Consider the following 19205-nt stretch of genomic DNA (forward strand, 5'->3'; position numbering starts at 1 on the left):
TTCTTCTTAGGGGTGATAACCACTGGAGAAACCCACTCCGGCTCCTTCACGGGGTATATGATACCTGCATCTAACAATTGGTTAATCTCCTGCCAAAGAGCCTCTTTCTGAATCTCCCCTAACCTCCTTAGCTTCTGCGCCTTTGGTTTGCATCCTTCTTTAAGAACTATCTTATGCTCTGCACGCTTTGCTCCTGGTAGATCCTCGTCCTTCGTCGCAAATAAATTTGGAAAGGAGGCACACAGCTCCACATAGCCTTCTCTCTCTTCCTTGGTCAAATCTTTGCTTAGTATAGCAGTTACCTCCTCTACACCTATGCCACCAACCTGCGGTTGCACCTCCCCTTTTGCATGGGAGCCTTCAACAGTGACCCCAAACAAGTCGGCATCTATCTTTAGCATATCATCCTCGCTTTCCTCTTCCTCAGTATCTGTGTAGCCCACATCATATCCTGTCTTGGTCTCATACTCATAGCTTGTCGTATCATCTTTGTCTTTTTCTACCCCAGGGTGAAAACGGCTCTCTTTGGTCTTCAAATCAAGCACCACCTATCTCCCTCTCTCCTTGTCAGGCAAGGTGAACACCCTAATCCCCCAATCCTGCTTAGCGCCTACTGCAAGTAGCCATGGTCTACCCAAAATGATTGGATAAGCATTGTCACCCGCTTTCATCACAAAGAAATCGATCAGGCACTCAATGCCCATCACTTTCACTCTTACGTCTTGAGCCACGCCCATACACTTGGCTTTGGTATGGTTAGCCATCCTCATGCGTACATTTGATTTAGCTACTTCTTTAACCCCTGTTTCCTTCATTGCAGCTTCCGTCATGACGCAAACTTGTGCTCCACCGTCTATATAGGCTTGAACGTGCAGCCTCTTTTCAATGACCGCATCCACTAGAGGAAGGACATCCGTCGGGCTACCCACTCTCAATGCCATGTTTTGTATTGCATGCACATTCCCCTTAGCCTTTGGCAGCCTCGTGATGACACTTGTAGACCACTGTCTTCGTAGCTTGGGATTTAAAGCCAACAGCTGACCAAAGGTAATGTTAGCCTTTTGATTTTGGACATCGCTTACCAAGTCATATTCCGGGTAGCCGCGCCCTAGCTGAAAATTTGCCTGCTTGATTTTGCAACGACTCCTCTTCTTGCTAGTTTTCGGCTACTCCTTGCCTTCATACACTTTCTCTTTACCTTTACGGGCCCTCGTCTCCCGCTCGGTTTCTGTCTCTCTTTCCCTCCTTGCTCTTTTGTTAGCCAAAACTTCAACATCCTGCTTATCGACTCCGATGATATTCACCCTAGGGACTTCACCACCATCCTGAGGAGCTGGTGGCACCTGATTCTCGACTACCTGCTCCCTCGGGCCATTGAGTTGTGCTTGGCCTCTACCTCTGCCAAACAATGGATAAATACCGCCTCTTTCTCTCAGCGGATGAGGGCAATCCGGTGCATAGTGTCCTTTTTCACCGCAATTGTAACATCGGCCAGGCAGTGGCCTTGCCTTGCCCCTTGCTCCTCTGGGTTGACCTCCATCCATCACGCTCAGCTGCAATTCTTGCATTTGCTCAGACAAATCGTGCACGGTTCGCATCCAATTTTGTGGCACAACGGCTACACCTCGATTTGCCTGGTTCTCATCATGAACAACATCCCTCGGACCATGAGGTTGGACCACCGCTTCATAACCCGACACGCCTTGTTCAATCTTCTTTTTTATTTTCCTGCTTTTTACCTTTGCGATGGCCACTGCACCATTATAGTTTTCATGGCTCTCAAAATCCACTTTCTCCCTCACATTAGGATGCAGGCATGCCATGAATTTATCCAGTTTGAAGTAGTCGCCATTGGCCAATTGCATGGCACCTGCTAACTCTGCCCAGCACACTTCAAAACGATCCAAAAACAAACTAAACTCTTCACTTACATCCTGCTTGAGTGCCTTCAGTTTGGCATCCATCTCGATCGGGGACGCCTCTTTGCGGAAGTCATGTAGAAAGTGCGCCCACAGAGCCGGCCAAGCATGCCTCGGCTCACCTTCCAGAGCTTCGTACCATATCTTTGCCTTCCCGCGCATCACCAAAGGAAATGTCTGCATCTTGGTGTCCTCCTTCGGCATGTGCAGCGACAACATATACAACTCAAAATCTGCAACCCACTCATCAGGATTTTCTTCACCTGTAAAAATTGGCCCATAGCTTCGAGACGCCATGTCGACCAACACCAAAAACTTCTTCTCTTCACTTAACTGGGAGCAATCAGTGTGCTCCTCACTGGGGGCACCAGAAGATGGAGAGGGGGAACGGGGAGCACGCCCAGCGCGCCAACACGGAATGCCTCCTATAGACCAGCGCACACAATGCACCCCAATCCACTTTACGAGCACCTTCGACTAGCTCTTTTCACCAAACCACGCATGCACACGTGCTCACACAGATGCACACGAACTCACACAACCCGCACACCTCAATGCACCGGCTTTGCGATCTCCCACACGCTCAAAACACACCACACACACACACACTCTCTCTCTCTCTCTCTCTCTGCAACACTCCGTCGGGGCGGCACACACCTGCCGATAGCCCGCACGCACACACGAGAGAGCAGAAGAGAAGGGGGGAAGGGGGACGAGATGACGCACAAAACTCACTGCAATGGGGGCCTTCTTTCATTCATTGGCACCAAACACTGTACAACCATCATCACCGCAACCGGCGTGGACCAAAACACACGAAAGGGCGAGCCCCACTCAAGCCCGGGCACAAAGTTTCCATAGTCCTCCTGCTCCTCGTGAGCTCGTCATGGCTCTGAACGAGCGAGCAGACAAAAAACCACCCCCAAAAAAGACCCGTTGAACGCGAGCGTATGAGGCTCTCCTTCCTCCTTCCTTAAGTCATAAGAGAAGACCCTCCTCCTTTTCTTTCTTCTAAAGCCACCAACACATTCCCTGCTCCCCTGTGAAAAAAACCCGTCGACCTCCTTCCCTTTTCCACCTCTTAGCTTTTTTTTTAAAGCAAAAAGAAAAAGAACCTTCCTTTTTGAGCCCTGGCGCCGGGCGCCACTGCAGCCTAGGCCTCTTCTTTTTTTTTTTGGTGAAATTCTCTCTTTTGCTTTTCAGCAAACTCCCCCAAAGCTAAGGCCAACCTCCTTTTTCCTTTTTTGACTTATGGCCAAGGAGGTTTCTTTTGCACTTCTTTCACATGGTGCCCATGCTTCACATGCTCGGGAGTCGGGCTTGCCCATAAGCTCCTTGGTCATGCCACATGGGAGATCCTCTTGTCGGCTCCGAACCCTCGTGCTTCCCCACCATTTCGCGCCTGGGCCTTGGACAACCCATTCAAGAGAGGGAAAAAAAATAGCCGATCCCTTCCCATCATGATCGCCTGCTCGTGTATGTGCGTATCGCGATGCCCATGACTCCGATCAGCAAGCCACAAGTTTTGACTGACCCACCATGTTACATGCCATTTTCCAGAATCTTGGCGAGGCCGCAAAACTTCCAGATAGCACATCCTCCAATACGGTCATGTGGGCTCAGACCCGGCCCCCGGAAAATCTTCTAATGACCATAACTTGCCATCCAGAGCTCCGATTCACATTTCGAGAAGACAAGCATGCTCCATAACTCCAACACTACACATGTATACACTGACATCAACCCGGGTCACCTGTCCCCAGCTGCCCTGTCCGTCGGGACCTGCGAAGCCTTCTAACTTCGGACTGACATATCTTTCACACCGAAGTCCCGTTTGACAAGCCGTCTGGACGGGCTTCTAGAGCATCTCGAATACCACATTTCGGGACACATTTCCCGCATCTCGGACACTTTGACTTGCCGTTCCAATTAGCCCGCTTCGGAGGCCCCCTGGCCTAAAAAAACACTTTAAGCATGCATTTTCGTTGCCACTGTCCTGCTGAGGTCTCCCACACTGGCTTTAGCCCTCTACCATGCACCTATTGACACCCTTTGCACTGCACAACAAACCTTATAGCACGGACCGACTTTGGCTGCACCAATGGGGTAAATGAGACCTGCCTGTAGCAAATTCCTTACCTCTTTGAGCAATGCCTCTTGTTGAACTACCCCAAGCCTTCTGAGCTTTTGCACTATAGGCTTACTTCCTTCCTTGAGTCTTATGCGGTGTTGCACCACTGTGATGCATGTGATCTTGTCATAACCATCAATGAAAAGTGTGGTGAAGTTACCTAGCATAGGGATGAATTCTTCTCTCTCTTCACTAGCTAAATCACTGGAGAGCATCCGATGTAACTTACTTGTATCCACCAAGGGTTGCGTACCTGATGGTCCCTCTTGGTTCTATGGTGGTGCTTCAAACTGTGTCAATTTCTTTGATTCTCTGAGGACGAATACCATCAATTCGATGTTATTGTCTCTCTCCTTAGTTGTTGTCTTCTCTTATCCTATTGTACGAGATGCTACCTTCTTATAGGCTAATGATGAAGATATAGTTGAACCTGTGTATGCAAAGTTGGGTTTTGCAGATGTTGTGCATGAAATAGAAGTATTTGAGGGTGAGGCTCTACAACATCAAGCTACACAGGGTGAATTTTGCAAAGAGCCTATACATGTAGTACATGAGGAAAAGAAATCAGGGGATCAAAACAACAAAGCGGTTAAAGCTCAAGAAGAAATTTTTCAGGTGAGTGAGTGTAGCCATATTCAAGTAGACATGCAAGAAGATTCGGTTTCAATAGATACTTTTGCTACTAACTCAGAATTTGAGCAAAATGTTTCTGGTGTAGATTCTACCATAGAGTTGATTGATGATAGTGATACAAATTCTACCATAGAGATGAATGATGATACACATGCTGTAGGTCAAAGCAAGACTGTTGCTGTTGAGAGTAGCATGATCATGAATTTGAATATACCAGATTTTGAGGACTTGGTTAAGCAAGAGTATGTGTTTAAAGACCTACAAAATGTTGATTCGGAGGCGGTGCAAATTCCTTCATTGACAAGTTGTTGTGAAGCCAAGCTACCAAAGTGGAAAATTGGTCTTGAATGTGATGATGATGAATCAGAGGGGGTGCAAACTCCTTCTTTGACAAGTTTCTGTGACCCAGACCTACCAATCTGGCAAACTGATCTTGAATTTGTTAATGATTTAGAGGGGGATCAAACTTCTTCTCTATCAAGAATTTGTGACATAGAGCTCACACTATGGCAGAATGATCATGAACTTGATGCTGATGATTTAGAGGGGGTGCATAGTGAAGTGCAATCTCTTTGTGTTGAATATGATTGGTTTCATTGTGCCGATGATACACACAAGGCAGTAGATGAAATTTTCAATGTGCATGCGGAACTTTGTGCAACAAAAGTGCAAAGATATCTGGATGAGGGTGAAAGACTTGAAGAGCAGTTTACAGTAGATGCATTTAGTATGCATGTCATATGTGGAAATCTTAGTTTACTGCAGAAACCTGAGATGTGCATGATGAAGGAACCTTATAAAGTGTTGGACCTAGATCTTATGTGCTTATTGGACAAAGATTCGAAAGGGTTCTCAAATACAGATGCTAAGGATACTGATCAATCTAGATTCATGCATGAGAAAGTTTATTGCAGCAACTTAAGATGTGCATGATGAAGGAACCTTCTAAAGCGGTGGACCTAGATCTTCTGTGCTTATTGGAAAAAGCTTTGGAAGGGTTCTCAAATATAGATGCTAAGGATACCAATCAATCTAGGTTCATGCATGAGCAAGTTTTTTCAAATGCAGTTGATGATGATCTTATGTAGTTGTTGGATGATGCTCTACTTGATTTTGAGCCTCTACAAGATAGAGCATTATTTTTTGATGCATTTTGCGAGCCTAATGAAGATAGTTTTGCTAGAGACTTGATGTATTCAGACATGCATGATTGGAATTCCAATACTAGTGAGAGTGAAGATGCATTACCAATGCTTTTACTTGTGATTGATGATCGACAATTGGATGAGATAGTTGCACAGGGGATATGGAAGTATCTAGTGCTACTTGATGCTATATGGGATTTGATGTTACCTACGATGTAGAGATTTTGAGCTAGCTTTTGACCCAGGAGGTGATAAATATATGCATGGTCCGGGGCAATTGACTTATATGCCATATGATCCAGGCGGTTTTCACGAAGATTTGTGGGTTAATTTATGCTTATGCTGTACTGATTGGAAATCCTTGTATTTTCCCTATGATCCTATAGGATGGTGCAAATTTTTTAACAGAATTTTCATAGTGGGGAAAATGATTGGTTTCCCATTTGATCCTGGGGGGTACTGAAGTGCAAGTTGCAGATTTGAAGCTGTTGTAGCAGGTTGCATGGTACAAGGTTTTGGTTTCTAGATTATGCTAAGTCAGCAGAGGTTTTGGTTATGCGTTCAATAAGATTACATGGCTAGCTTCTATTTGACTTCTTTGGACAATTGATAAAGTATCTTCACATCTTATGAGTTGGTTCTGCTACCAAAACTTGAAGTAAAGGACTTGGCTGTCATTTCGTGTGTAGGCAGAGTAAGGAATACTTGAGCTTGACGGGGTTCCCTATAGCAAGCTTAATGGTCAAGCCATGTGCATCATTAACTGGAGCACTTGAGTCTGGCGGGGTTCACTAAACAGGTTTCCATAATTGCATGTTTTGGAGATACGACAGATACGGTTCAAAGATTTTTGATGGGCAGTTACTTAATGATTAAGCTAGAACATTGATGATAGAGTATACGCATTATTTTATTTTTCATATGTTTACCAGTTGCATGAGTTTGATGATGGAAAAGAGCTTAAGGAACTTGTAGCATATGCAGATTGAAGTGCAGTTGGCACAAACTAGAGGCTGTGTAGGTTCAAAGGGGGTGGATGTCGTGCAGCTTCGCTTCCATGATGGAAAAATTATTAGAAGGATGTACATTGTGCTTGATTGAAGTTTACTTGATTATTTACTAGTGATCGAGGCTTGATAACATGCAAGGTTTGATGATTAATGTATGCTAGATGTGGCTTTAAAGGGCCAACATATGCCTTAATGATGCTAAAAAGGAGTATGTTAAAAGTGAGAATAGATGGGAGATTATGATCTAGAAGTGTAATGCTTGAAGTGCTCTACCAGCTTGTCTTTACGGCTCGTCGATTGGAGCTAAGATGAAGAAATTATGGAAGTTTCAAGTTTGAGTCAATTGCAGATCCGTATGGGATTAAGCAACTGCAGCTGAGGGGACAAAAATGAAGTGAATGCACGGGCCTGAAGTGCTCACTTTGTGGAGCGCGTCGATATTTATAGATCAGTGATGAGAGATATGGTTACCAAGATATTGCCAGATTAAATTTCATCAGAGGCTAATTCTGTACCACTCTAGTCGCTTCGGTCAGTTCTTCAACTGGGAGTTTTGAGCTATAGTCACGGTTTTGAATGCAGTAGAATAAGTGCTCATATGTTGTAGTATTCCCCTCTTGTGACATTCTGTTGTGGAAGATTGGGATGGGTGCCTCACATAGACTAGGAAGATATTCTCTTAGAGTTGCATCCCTGCCACCGAACAGTCTTCTTCGACGACGAAGAAAGTTGTCCTTTTCAACAATCCATGACTGCGAACAAAAGAAGTGTGTGTGTGTGTGTGTGTGTGTGTGTGTGTGTGAGAGAGAGAGAGAGAGAGAGAGAGAGAGAGAGAGAGAGAGAGAGAGAGAGAGAGAGAGAGAGAGAGATTGGGGGGGGGGGGGGGGGGCAGGATGTTATACCATGAACCTCTCATCTTGAAAAAAAAGATCATTCTTCCATAGGTTGACTGATCGGGTTGACTCCTATGCTGGTTGCTTAAACCAATCCTCCATATCCTGATTTCTAGTTGATGGCTTGAGATTATTTCGAATAGTTTGACATGTGGCTTCATCCGGAAGGATTTCTTTATACTTTTCTGCCTTTTCAAAGCACAGTTTAAGGCAATCCACTGGGTTACTGGAGATCTCCATTGCCTCCTCATCACGATTGTCATTTGAAACAAATCCATTCCTCTCCTCTTGATACTTGGAGATAGTGGCCAGTGCAAAGTCCACTCGCAAACAAAAAATACTTTGTATATCATGAAGGAAAATGTATGACCTATCTCCCAGTTTAAACTCTAGCACTCCTGGTAGCATTAAGGTGGCTTGCCGCTCATTGAAACCTGACACATCTAGAGGTAGCTTGATATTTGAGGTTCTCACTGAGAGAAGTTTGCTTCGTTCCACCTCTTTTGCTTCTTCTTCAAGATCAATGGACTCCTCTATCTCTGCCACTTCAATGTATTCCTCATCCTTTTCCTCTTTTTCATCTGCTTGTAAATTGTGTTCCTCCATTACCTCCTTAGGATCTTTCATAAGACTTGTAAATAACCCATTTAAAAATATTAGAAATCGAAAGGATTCTTGAACAAGCTTGCACTCCCGTTCATGTAAGCTGCACCAATGGGGTCTGTACGTAAGAGACAGCTAATTGTACTTCTTCTAAGACAGTCTTTTAAATGGACTACCACCAGTTCACCAACATTAACCCTACCCTTTTGAGTATGAAGCTCAAACTTCTCTCGTTTCAGCTTCAAGTGTTCACTTTGTTCAACTATAAAGACATCAAGATTAAATGGAGCATTAAAAATTGAGGAGACTAAGTCAAACTTATCACCAGCCCTAGAAGAAACTGCAAAATCTAAAACCCTTTCATCAATCACTATAGGGTCTTCATAAATAACTACCTCTTTTTTCTTTGAGATTGTTGCAACACATTGGACACTCTGCAAAGTAGGTGCTGAAGAATCTACCTCTATCTTAAGTGAGTTGAGTAAAGTAAATAATGGAGTAGAAGGGGACTCCATTTCGACAGATGGATCAGTATCAGGCTCCTCCAAACTCATGGAAGGCTCTGCACCAAATATGTCCATGGGTTCTGTGAAGTCTACATTCCTCTTCATTGAAGTTTTTAACAGATTGGAAGTCTTCTCCGAATGTTTCCTTCGCCAACGATGCGCGCCGGATCTTCTGCCTCTTCCTCCTATGAGATATTAATCTTGCCATTTATTTCATAATGAGAAATATAAGTTTCTTCAAAAATAAATAAAAAGAAGAGCACCACATGATCATATAAGTTTTCAACAAACAATAGCTAGGTATCTCACAACTATTTCCTACTGATCATATAGACAATAACACAAGATGATTAGCATATGTGCATCTTTTGATGGTTGTGTGAAAGGTCACTAAAATTTTGCCCTGCATAATGATTGATCAAATGCAAAATTGCTCTATAGTTGTGAAGAGAAAAAGCCAATCAAGTGGTTCACGGAATGTGGAGTACATAAACAAAACTCCACAAAACTACTGGCGCATCGTGATTAGCATATGTGCATCTTTTGATGGTTTGTGTGAAGCTCCCCTAAACTTTTGCCTTGCATAATGATTGATAAAATTCAAAATTGCTCTATAGTTGTGAAGAGCAAAAGCCAATCATTCGGGCAAGGTAAGGTCTCCTGCGATTTTCATGGATCTAGAAACGACAATCAAATGAAAGCACCAAAAGCAAGCAGTAATTAATAATCATATACATATTTATAATACAATACCTGCTTTTTACACAGTAATAGCTACCAAAACATCGAATAATTTTATACTCTAGAAAAAAAACCTTGTACACTTTTAAAAGTGGATCATGGCGCGTGGAGTACATAAACGAAACTCCACAAAATTACTGGCGCCTCGTGATCCAATTTTGTTAGGTTCAATATTAAATTTCCTTTCACATTTGTAGCACAATTCCTAGACACACACACACACACACACACACACACACACACACACACACACACACACACACACACACACACACACACACACTCACTCACTCACTCACTCTTGCCTCTCTCTCTCTCTCTCGATGACCGTATTTGCTTCAACAAATGATTTCTCTCCTTGTTGTGGTCCAGGAACGGGCTAAGGTAGTAGCTCTCCCCTTTACTAAGTTACTCTCTCTGTCTCTCTCTTATCTCTCCTTTTCATAAAGTAATAGACAATTACCTTTAGCGTTATTCACAAAGCATGCCAAATAATATTCTACATGTGTTAGCAAGACATGCAATAAATGGCTGGTACGACCACAATAAAGATTTTTCTACAACCAAAAAAAATGGGTACTATTTATGGTAACAAATGCACACTTGGATTCATGATGAGAGAGAGAGAGAGAGAGAGAGAGAGAGAGAGAGAGAGAGAGATAGAGAGAGATAGAGATAGAGAGAGAGAGAGACCTAACCAAAGAGATTTGCATCATGACCTCTGCAACCAAGGCGTATTGCCGAAGACACAGAGTGAAGTGCTACTAAGGTCAAACAAACTCCTTCAAGAGTGTTCAACCCATTGAAAGCAGCACTTAGGGGAATCCACCTCATATTCTCATTTCAAACTGCTTCTATCCACCAAGAGAGGTATTCCCAAAGTGTTTGTTGATGTAGAGAGAGAGAGAGAGAGAGAGAGAGAGAGAGAGAGAGAGAGAGAGAGAGAGTTTGAGTGTTTTTTGTTTTTGAAAGAGGAAGACACACACACACACACACACACACACACACACACACACAGATAGATAGATAGATAGATAGATAGATAGAGAGAGAGAGAGAGAGAGAGAGAGAGAGAGAGAGAGAGAGAGAGAGAGAGAGAGAGAGATCCCTTGCATTTTTCTCTTATAGTGGAATGGCAAGAACAAAGGCAACAACAAGGAAGGCAGGGAAAGGACTAGGGCTTGCAAAGAAAGCATGTGGAAGGTTTGCTAGTAAGAAGAAAAGACCAGGTAAACCAATGAACATATTGAAGGGACCAAGAATGAATAATATTCAAAGAAACATGGGTTTATTCAAAGAGATAAAAAAATCTCATAAATATATTGAGCTTTGTGTCTCTAAACATCCTTTTTGAAGAGCAGTAAGGAAAATTTGCGAGGAAGCATGTGCTCGTACAATGATATGGAAGGTTGTTGCCCTGCTCTATCTTCAAAAAGCAGCAAAAGATTTTTTACTAGAGTACTTTAATGATATCACCATTGCTATTGCTCATGCTCACCGGGTCACAATAATGGACAAGGACAATGAGACGCTCAAGAGAGTACATTGGAGATACGATAAGCTCCTCATTGCTAATGAGTTTATTGACCCTAAAATGAAGGATATATTGTTGTCGAAGGCTCAATACGGATAAACGCGTCTTGGGCATTAATGAGAAAGAGATTTTAGTTGTCCTACATGCCCTAGAAACATGGAAGCACTATGTACTAGGGACTCCATTTATTCTACAAACGGCCCACCAAAGTCAAGTATTTCATGACCCAAACCAAGCTTTCCAACAAACAAATGAGGTGGAAAATTTTCTTACACAATTTAATCTTCATATTGCTCACATTGTTTGGAAGCACAATCAAGTGTCCAATGCACTCTCACGACGACCAAAAGTTAATGTGGTCTTTATAGCAACTCACAATGATCTATCTTCTATGATAGATGAGTATGCTATTGACCCTAAATTTAAAGATGTAATGTCAGCCCTTGCTTTGGGGAAGAAAGAGGAACTATTCACCTTGTAGGATGGTTATCTTCTCCATGGAAATAGGCTATGTGTTACCCACTCCCTTCGTGAGAAATTCATGTATGAATCCCATGCTCCTCCCTATGCGGGGCATAGAGGCATTCAACCTACTCTCCAAGGAGTAGAGGCATATTTCTATTGGCCTACCATGAAAGTGGACATACAAGAGTATGTTTCAAAATGTGTGGCCAAGAGACTAAGTATGATAGAGGGAAGCAACCTGGATTACTCCAGCCACCATTGTCTATCCCAAATTCACTATGAGAGAGTATATCTTGGGGAAAGGTAAGGGAGCATGATTCCTTCATATTGTTTGACCCTGGATCTACTCACAAATTCATATAAATGTAGTTGGCCACCAAGTTGGGCATTCAAGCTTTCGAGATTGGAGATACTATAACGACTGACACAGCTTTCAAGGGAGAGCAAGCCTCCGTTATTCCCTTGATTGGGAAGTTGAGGCTTCATGTCCAAAGCTATGTCGACAGAGAAGACTTCTTGAGCTCTCCTCTCCTCCATGAGGATGCTATCCTAGGGGCACCATGGTTCAATCGCATGGCTTCCAACATGAAGTTCTCTAAAATGAGAATCTACTTCAACTTCATGGGAAAGACCATGCATATAGATTCTATTGAGTTTGGTTGTACTATACCACTTGTCAACCCTCTTGATTTTGATAAATTAATGAAGAGCTCAATTTTTGAATACATGATTTTTGTGAAAGAGTTCCTAAAAGATCTTAATGTTTCATCAAATGCAAATGGTAGGAATCAAGAAGAGTTTGGCTTTTCTAATTTTCTAAAAGGATCCCAAGATGTGCTCATCGATGATATCCCTATGGACTTACCTCCAAAACAAGGGCTCTTTATTGATTTTCCCAAGCTCAACAAGAGGAGATCATGAGGCAAGTACAGGAATTGGTTGAAAAAGGGATGGTGAGTCCTAGCTCCTCTCCCTTTTGTTCTCCAATCCTTTCAGTGCAAAAGAAAAATGGTACATAACATATGTGTGTGGACTATTGAGCACTAAATCACATCACTATCAAAAATAGATTTCCCATGCCTCGGGTAGAAGGTCTATTTGATAAGCTACAAGGATCTACCTACTTCAGTAGGATTGACCTTAAAAGTGGCTATCATCAAATAAGGATAGTGGATGAAGATATCTTAAAGACCGTGTTTTGTACAACATTTGGTCTTTATGAATATCTAGTCATGCATTTTGGCTTGACTAATGCACTAGCCACGTTCAATTGATTAATGGAGAACATTTTTAGACCCTACCAAAAACTCACTCGAGTGTTTTTTGATGATATCATCATCTATCCAAGTCCTTGGAGGAACACAAGCGACATCTCCAAGTCATATTTCAAGCATTGAGGGAGAACAAGCTTTCTCTCAATCAAAAGAAAAGAAAATTTTTCCTTTAAGAGATTCAATACTTAGGTCATATTATCTATCAAGATGGTATGCGTATCCCCACACTAATAGATACATAGAAAATCGATTGCAAGTCGGGAGGACTTACTATTGCTAAAGCACACAATACCTCCTTGATACCATCAAAATCCTATTACATGTCTTCATTCCACTCAAACGCTTGAACTCTTTGACTCAATTTCTAGAGAGGATACACATACTGACATAACATCCAGAAAAAACGTGACAATTACTTGAGCTGATGCACAAATGATGCCAAATCCTTTGTGTTGCTGGGAGGATCCATAAGCAATAAAGCGTTAACTTTCTCTGGATTGGCTTCTATTCCATTTTGGGAAACCACGTGTCCTAGCAAATGGACTCTCGCATGAGAAAACTTACATTTCTTTGGGTTGAGTTTCCCACCCTCTTGTTGAAGCCTTTCAAAGCTCAACCTTAGCTTCTCCAAATGTGTGACCGTGGAGCTATAACATCCAATGTCATCCATGAAAACATGAATGAACTTACCCAAGTAGGGGCCAAACACTCTATTCATCCACCCTTGGAAGGAAGCATATACATTAACTAGCCCAAAAGGCATTCTTTTGTAGGCAAAACAACCCCAAGGAGTAATGAAAGTCGTCTTTAATCAATCTTCAATCGCTATCAACATCTTAAAGTAGCCAAAAAATCCATCCATGATTGAGTAACGTTCATGACCTGTAACTTGATTGAGGATTTCATATAGGAAGGGTAGTGGATAATGATTCCTTTTTGTGGAAGCATTTAAAGGTTTGAAATTGACACATATCCTAAATCTTCCGTTCTTCTTGGGCATAATAACAATTGGAGAGATCCATTCGGACTTCTCCACTCAAAATATGAAATCTGCTTCCAAAAGCTTCATCACTTCTTCACGAAGTGCCCTCTCATGAATGACCCCCAACCTCCTAAGCTTTTGAACCTTTGTCTTGGCACCTTCTTTTAGGTTGATTCTATGCTTGATCCCTTTAGCTCCTTGCAACTCTATATATTCAATGGAAAATAGCTTTGGAAACTCCATGAACATGTCTTCATACTCCTTTTCTTTCTTTCTCTGTCAAGTCCTCTCCTAGCATGCTCCTTGCATTCACTTTAGCAGGCTGTACAATTGATTTTGTATCATTGACCTTCACATCATGCATTGATGCTTCCTTTTCAACACTTATCCCAAATAGATCAGGACATAATTGCATCAAGACTTCCCCTATACTTTCTTCTGATGATATAGACAAAGCATCACTATTGTATGACGTAGTTTCTGTCGAATCAGTATCTTGCATCTCCAATAGGGGTTGTGTATGGCTCTCGTGTGTCTTCATGTTGTAGACAATGGTCCTTCCTTTCTCTTGGTCATGCCCCAATCCTGTTTAGCACCAAGGGTTATAAGCCATGGCCTCCCTAAAATGATCAGATAAACATTCTCACCCGCTTGCATCACATAGCAATCAACCAAGCACTCAATCCCCAAGAATTTTATCTTCACATCTTCAGCTATCCCAAGAAATCTTGACTTTTTGTGGTTGGCCATCCTCATACGGATTGAAGCATTTACTGACATCTTGTCTCCTGCTTCCTTCATGATAGCCTCTGTTATAGAATTGATATGTTATTACTTATTGCAACTGACAGGTGGAAAAGACTAGACCCATCTTGGCCTATGCAAATGTATTTGTATATCATGTACATTTTATTATTCAAGTGCTCTTTTATGAGCTTTGGCCAATTATGATCGGCCGGCCTGTTTGTAACCAATTTGACCAAGAAATCTATAAAACAAATACGTGCAAGAGGGAAATGGTCACTTTTGCATGGGGGAAGATTGCACCCAATGTCTGCGTTCTTCTTCTCACCTCTCCTCTCTTCTCTCTCGCATGCCGACGTAGTACTCCATTCTAGGAGGTGCATCTTCACGCACCCTATTGCTTCTCTCTCCCACTCTGTCTCCTTCTGCTCGTGTATCTCGCGATTATGCGTCTATGCGGTTGCTAGTTATGTCAATTAGTCTGTTTTATGGGTTGTAGTATGCTATTTCGGGTATTTTGCAAGGAACTCTACGCCTCCGGATGTAGCAGTAGTATCACAGCCTTGGCTACGCTCCAATCAACCTCACACAAATAAGTCTACATACGCAAACTAATTGTTGCGGGAGAGACTCACACACCCATGAAGTGCATGCAAACACTACCTAGATCAACATAATGTCAATCGAGTACACAAAGGACATGATAGGCACACGGAGGAAATCTCTTTAGCTTGTGAGGCTGAGACCATCCTACACATACAACACTCTGGAAGGCAATCTAAACCACAATCAAGAACCTCATTGCTCTCAACTACACCACCAACCACATACACACATACTGAAGGTAAATCACCTAATCATGCCAGATTCGTACGAAACTTAAGGAACACCATCCCCTCACTATGATACACCTGTCCCTACGCTTCTACACTCAAAACCCTCACTCTAAACCCAAATGTGGAAAACGCGAAGGATGACAAAGAAAAATTTTGAAAGTGCTCGAAAATGAAATTTATGAGTACCTATGCGTAGCTTATGTCGCCACGATTCTATAGACTACTAGCACGCAGAAAACAGACATCGTTTGATATAGTTACGGCCACAAATAGCTCGTAGATGCGTCGGCGTTGTGAGTGGGATAAAAACACACACAGCGCCTCTATAACGACCCGACACACACTCTTGGGAAGATACACACACACACTATGGGGCACCACTCGGCTTAGACAACACACCTGGCCGAGACAGGGAACACACCTCTGGAGTGAGAGGAGAGAGACTATCCACTTGCCCACTCCACACAGACACACACACACACACACACACACACCCAAAAAACTCAGCTCAAAAGAGGAGAATTTCTGATGTTTAGATACAATTGAGCTTGGGCCAACACCAATGGAGCAAATAGCTCACACAATATGGGTAAAATAAGCCAGATACAATCACAAACTAGAGTAGAAACTTCGCTCATAGGAGAAACTTACACAGAAAAACAGTAGGAAAAGAGTGAGGAATTTGGCAAAATGGACAGCGCCATCGCGTCCGGAACGGCCCAAAACCCCAGTTTACAATGTCAAAGTGCTCAAATCCGACCTCGGATGAGCAGTTTACGGCCAAAACAGGCTCCAAAAACCCAAAAAACACACCTGCGGCTGTTCCTCCTCTCTTCTCCACGTTTTTTCTGGTCTTCTCTCTCTTTTCTCAGTTCCCACACTTAGATTTATCACTTGGGCACCCTTGGCCTTTTAGATGACCTCAAACGGACCCCGAACATGCCAAAAACTGACCTCGTAGTGCATAGTTGTCACCTTTTTTGCATCATCCGCACACCTGGCACTCAGCTTTCCCCAATAATGCATCGCGCAACCACGTGAAGTGGCCCCAGAAAAAGGTCCTCATGATGACCTTTCTGCTTAATTCTCACAAGCAAACACCCACGTTGTGTCTGTACTTCTCCGCGTGCAAGTATTGACCCCATTCGCCCTCCTGACGCCACTAGATGCCATTTGACGCACCTGCTTACCTCATGTCGTCGGCCCGTGGATAGCTTCCTCGAGAAGTTTTACGTGCTACCAACTCCTCCTCATTGTAGAAAAAACACATTGGTACTGGAAATAGTGAAAATCGATGCACTATGTACATGGTGTCCTACCTGTACACATGTGGGTCCCACGTAACCACCTGGCTCTGAAAAATGGGCAATTCTTTATTTGATGCACCATGCATGTGTATGTACATATGCGCAATCCCTTGCTCCAAAAAACTCCTGACATAATTTGCCCATCCCCTAGCCTGCTAGATCATTCATGATCAGCAGCAGCAAAGAGAGATATGAGACTCGCCGCATCACAGGTCTCCTCATCCTTCACCAACATTGCTTGCTCCACAGACAGCTCATCTTGCTCCACCATCATCAATCTAGCATGGTACAATTTAAGACGCAATCCATTTACCCTTGACTTATGTAGAACACCATCCAGGTTAGCCAGCTGATATGTGCCATTTGGAAAACACTCCACTACCTTGAAAGGGCCTTCCCACTTAATTTGAAACTTCTTTTGGAAGGTGTTGTCCAGCTTACTGTTGTAGCGCAAAACCAAGTCATGTTTCTTGATACCTTTACTTTTGACCTTTTCATTTATCTTTGCCAAAGCCTTATCCTGCAGCATCTGCCCATAATGCTCCAATGCGCTCATCCTATCCAACTGGACCTCTTGTAACTACAAGAGCCTCTCTTTGAATGCATCACTAGGCGACCCAAGCAACTTCTCTAACATCTTGACCGCAGGCAACTATACCTCCATAGGCAATAGTGCTTCCTTTCCATACACCAAATGAAATGGAGTAAACCCTGTACCTGTCTTCACCGAAGTACGGTAAGCCCATAATGCACTAGGAAATTCCAAATCCCAATTCTTTCCTTGGTGCTCTGTCACTTTAGAAAGAATTTGTACCAACTCACCATTGAATCTTTCATTTAAGCCATTACACTGTGGGTAATAAGGAGTGGTATGCTGATGCTTAATCTTCATCTTTGTGCATAAGAAGTCTAGCAGTTTAGCTCTAAATCCTGGCCCCTTATCTGAAAGTAGCTCTAATGGCACCCCAAACTTGCAACATATTTCATCATACACAAATTTTGCCACATCCTTTGCAGTGATCTGTTTTATTGCTATAGCCTCTGCCCATCTAGAGAGATAGTCCACTGCCGTCAAGATATAGCTTTTGCCCCTGCTTGTGATAGGTAACGGGCCTATTGCATCAATCCCCCACTTTTCAAACACATCAAACGCCATAATGGTTTTTCGTAGCTCTGGCTTCAACACTCTCTTCCCAAACGCTTGACACCTATTGCAAGACCTACACCAATGGTGAACATCCTTGTGAAAACTAGGCCATACATACCCCTCTTGCAAAATCTTATGCAAGGTGATCTTTAGAGCAAAATGGCCACCACATGCGCCTTCATGATTCTCTTCCAACACTCTGTAAAGCTCCTCCCGCCAAGGTACACGTCTCAACAGGAGATCAGCCCCTTTCATGTATAAGACATCACCAATCAATTTGTACATGTATGCTCTACGCACAAAGCCATACTTCTTAGACTTCTGAATCTCCTTTGGAATGATTCCTGTTAGCAAAAACTCCTCTTCTTGAGCCAAACTTTCCCGGACGTGATAAAGAGGTAAAGTGGTCCTCAACACAAATAGCTCCCCAATCATGCCTTGAGCTGCTTCATGTGCCTCTCCATTTAGAGCACGTTGAATGTGTTTGATGCTCCATGCTTCAAACTTTTTTAACAGGCCTTTAATTCTAAAGCACATTTCCTTCAATGAGGTGTTCTTGCTCTTCCACACACCCAGCACTTGCTTCACCACTAACAAGGCATCACCTTTTATGCTCAACCTTCGAACCCCATGCTTCAAACAAATGTGTAATCCGGCTTCCAATGTAGCATATTCAGCCTCATTGTTACTATGCGCATCCAATTTGAACCCTCTCTTGCATACTAGCTTCCCCTCTGGATCATAAAGTGCTATACCCCCTGAAGCTGCATCGTGGCTCTTTCTGTATGAACCATCAAAGAACAACACATGTGCATTGCTGATCTGTGGCACTTCTTCAACTAGCTTTCTCACCACCTCTTCCTTAACAATAAGGGGATTCTCCTTGTAGGTCAACAAATCAGCTAGGGTAGCCCTTGTACTATCTTCCACTAGAAAAGAGAACTCAAACTCTTGCAGCTCAATTACCCATTTCTTCACCACATTTGACATGTTAGTACCATTAATTAACTGTGGAAAAAAGGCATAACTCGTCAAGAAAACAATAGGCCGTGGTAGCAAGTAATGACGAAATCGTCGACAAGCAAATATTACACTGGCCATCACTAGCTCTACTTCCAATAACTTTCTCTCCGCTACCAACTTCACTCGGCTTGCACAATACACTGGCCTCATATAATGGCTGCCCTTCCCCTTTTGCAATAGCATGGCTCCAATGGCATCATCCCCTACTGATGGATTTACATAAAAAACTTTCTCCCAATCAGGAGCCTGCATGGCTGACAACCCCCGTAACACCTCTTTCACCTCTTGAAACACTTCTTCACACTTGTCATC

Source organism: Adiantum capillus-veneris, chromosome 6, assembly GCF_014529385.1.
Source record: "Adiantum capillus-veneris isolate H3 chromosome 6, ASM1452938v2, whole genome shotgun sequence".
NCBI classification, from domain to species: domain Eukaryota; kingdom Viridiplantae; phylum Streptophyta; class Polypodiopsida; order Polypodiales; family Pteridaceae; genus Adiantum; species Adiantum capillus-veneris.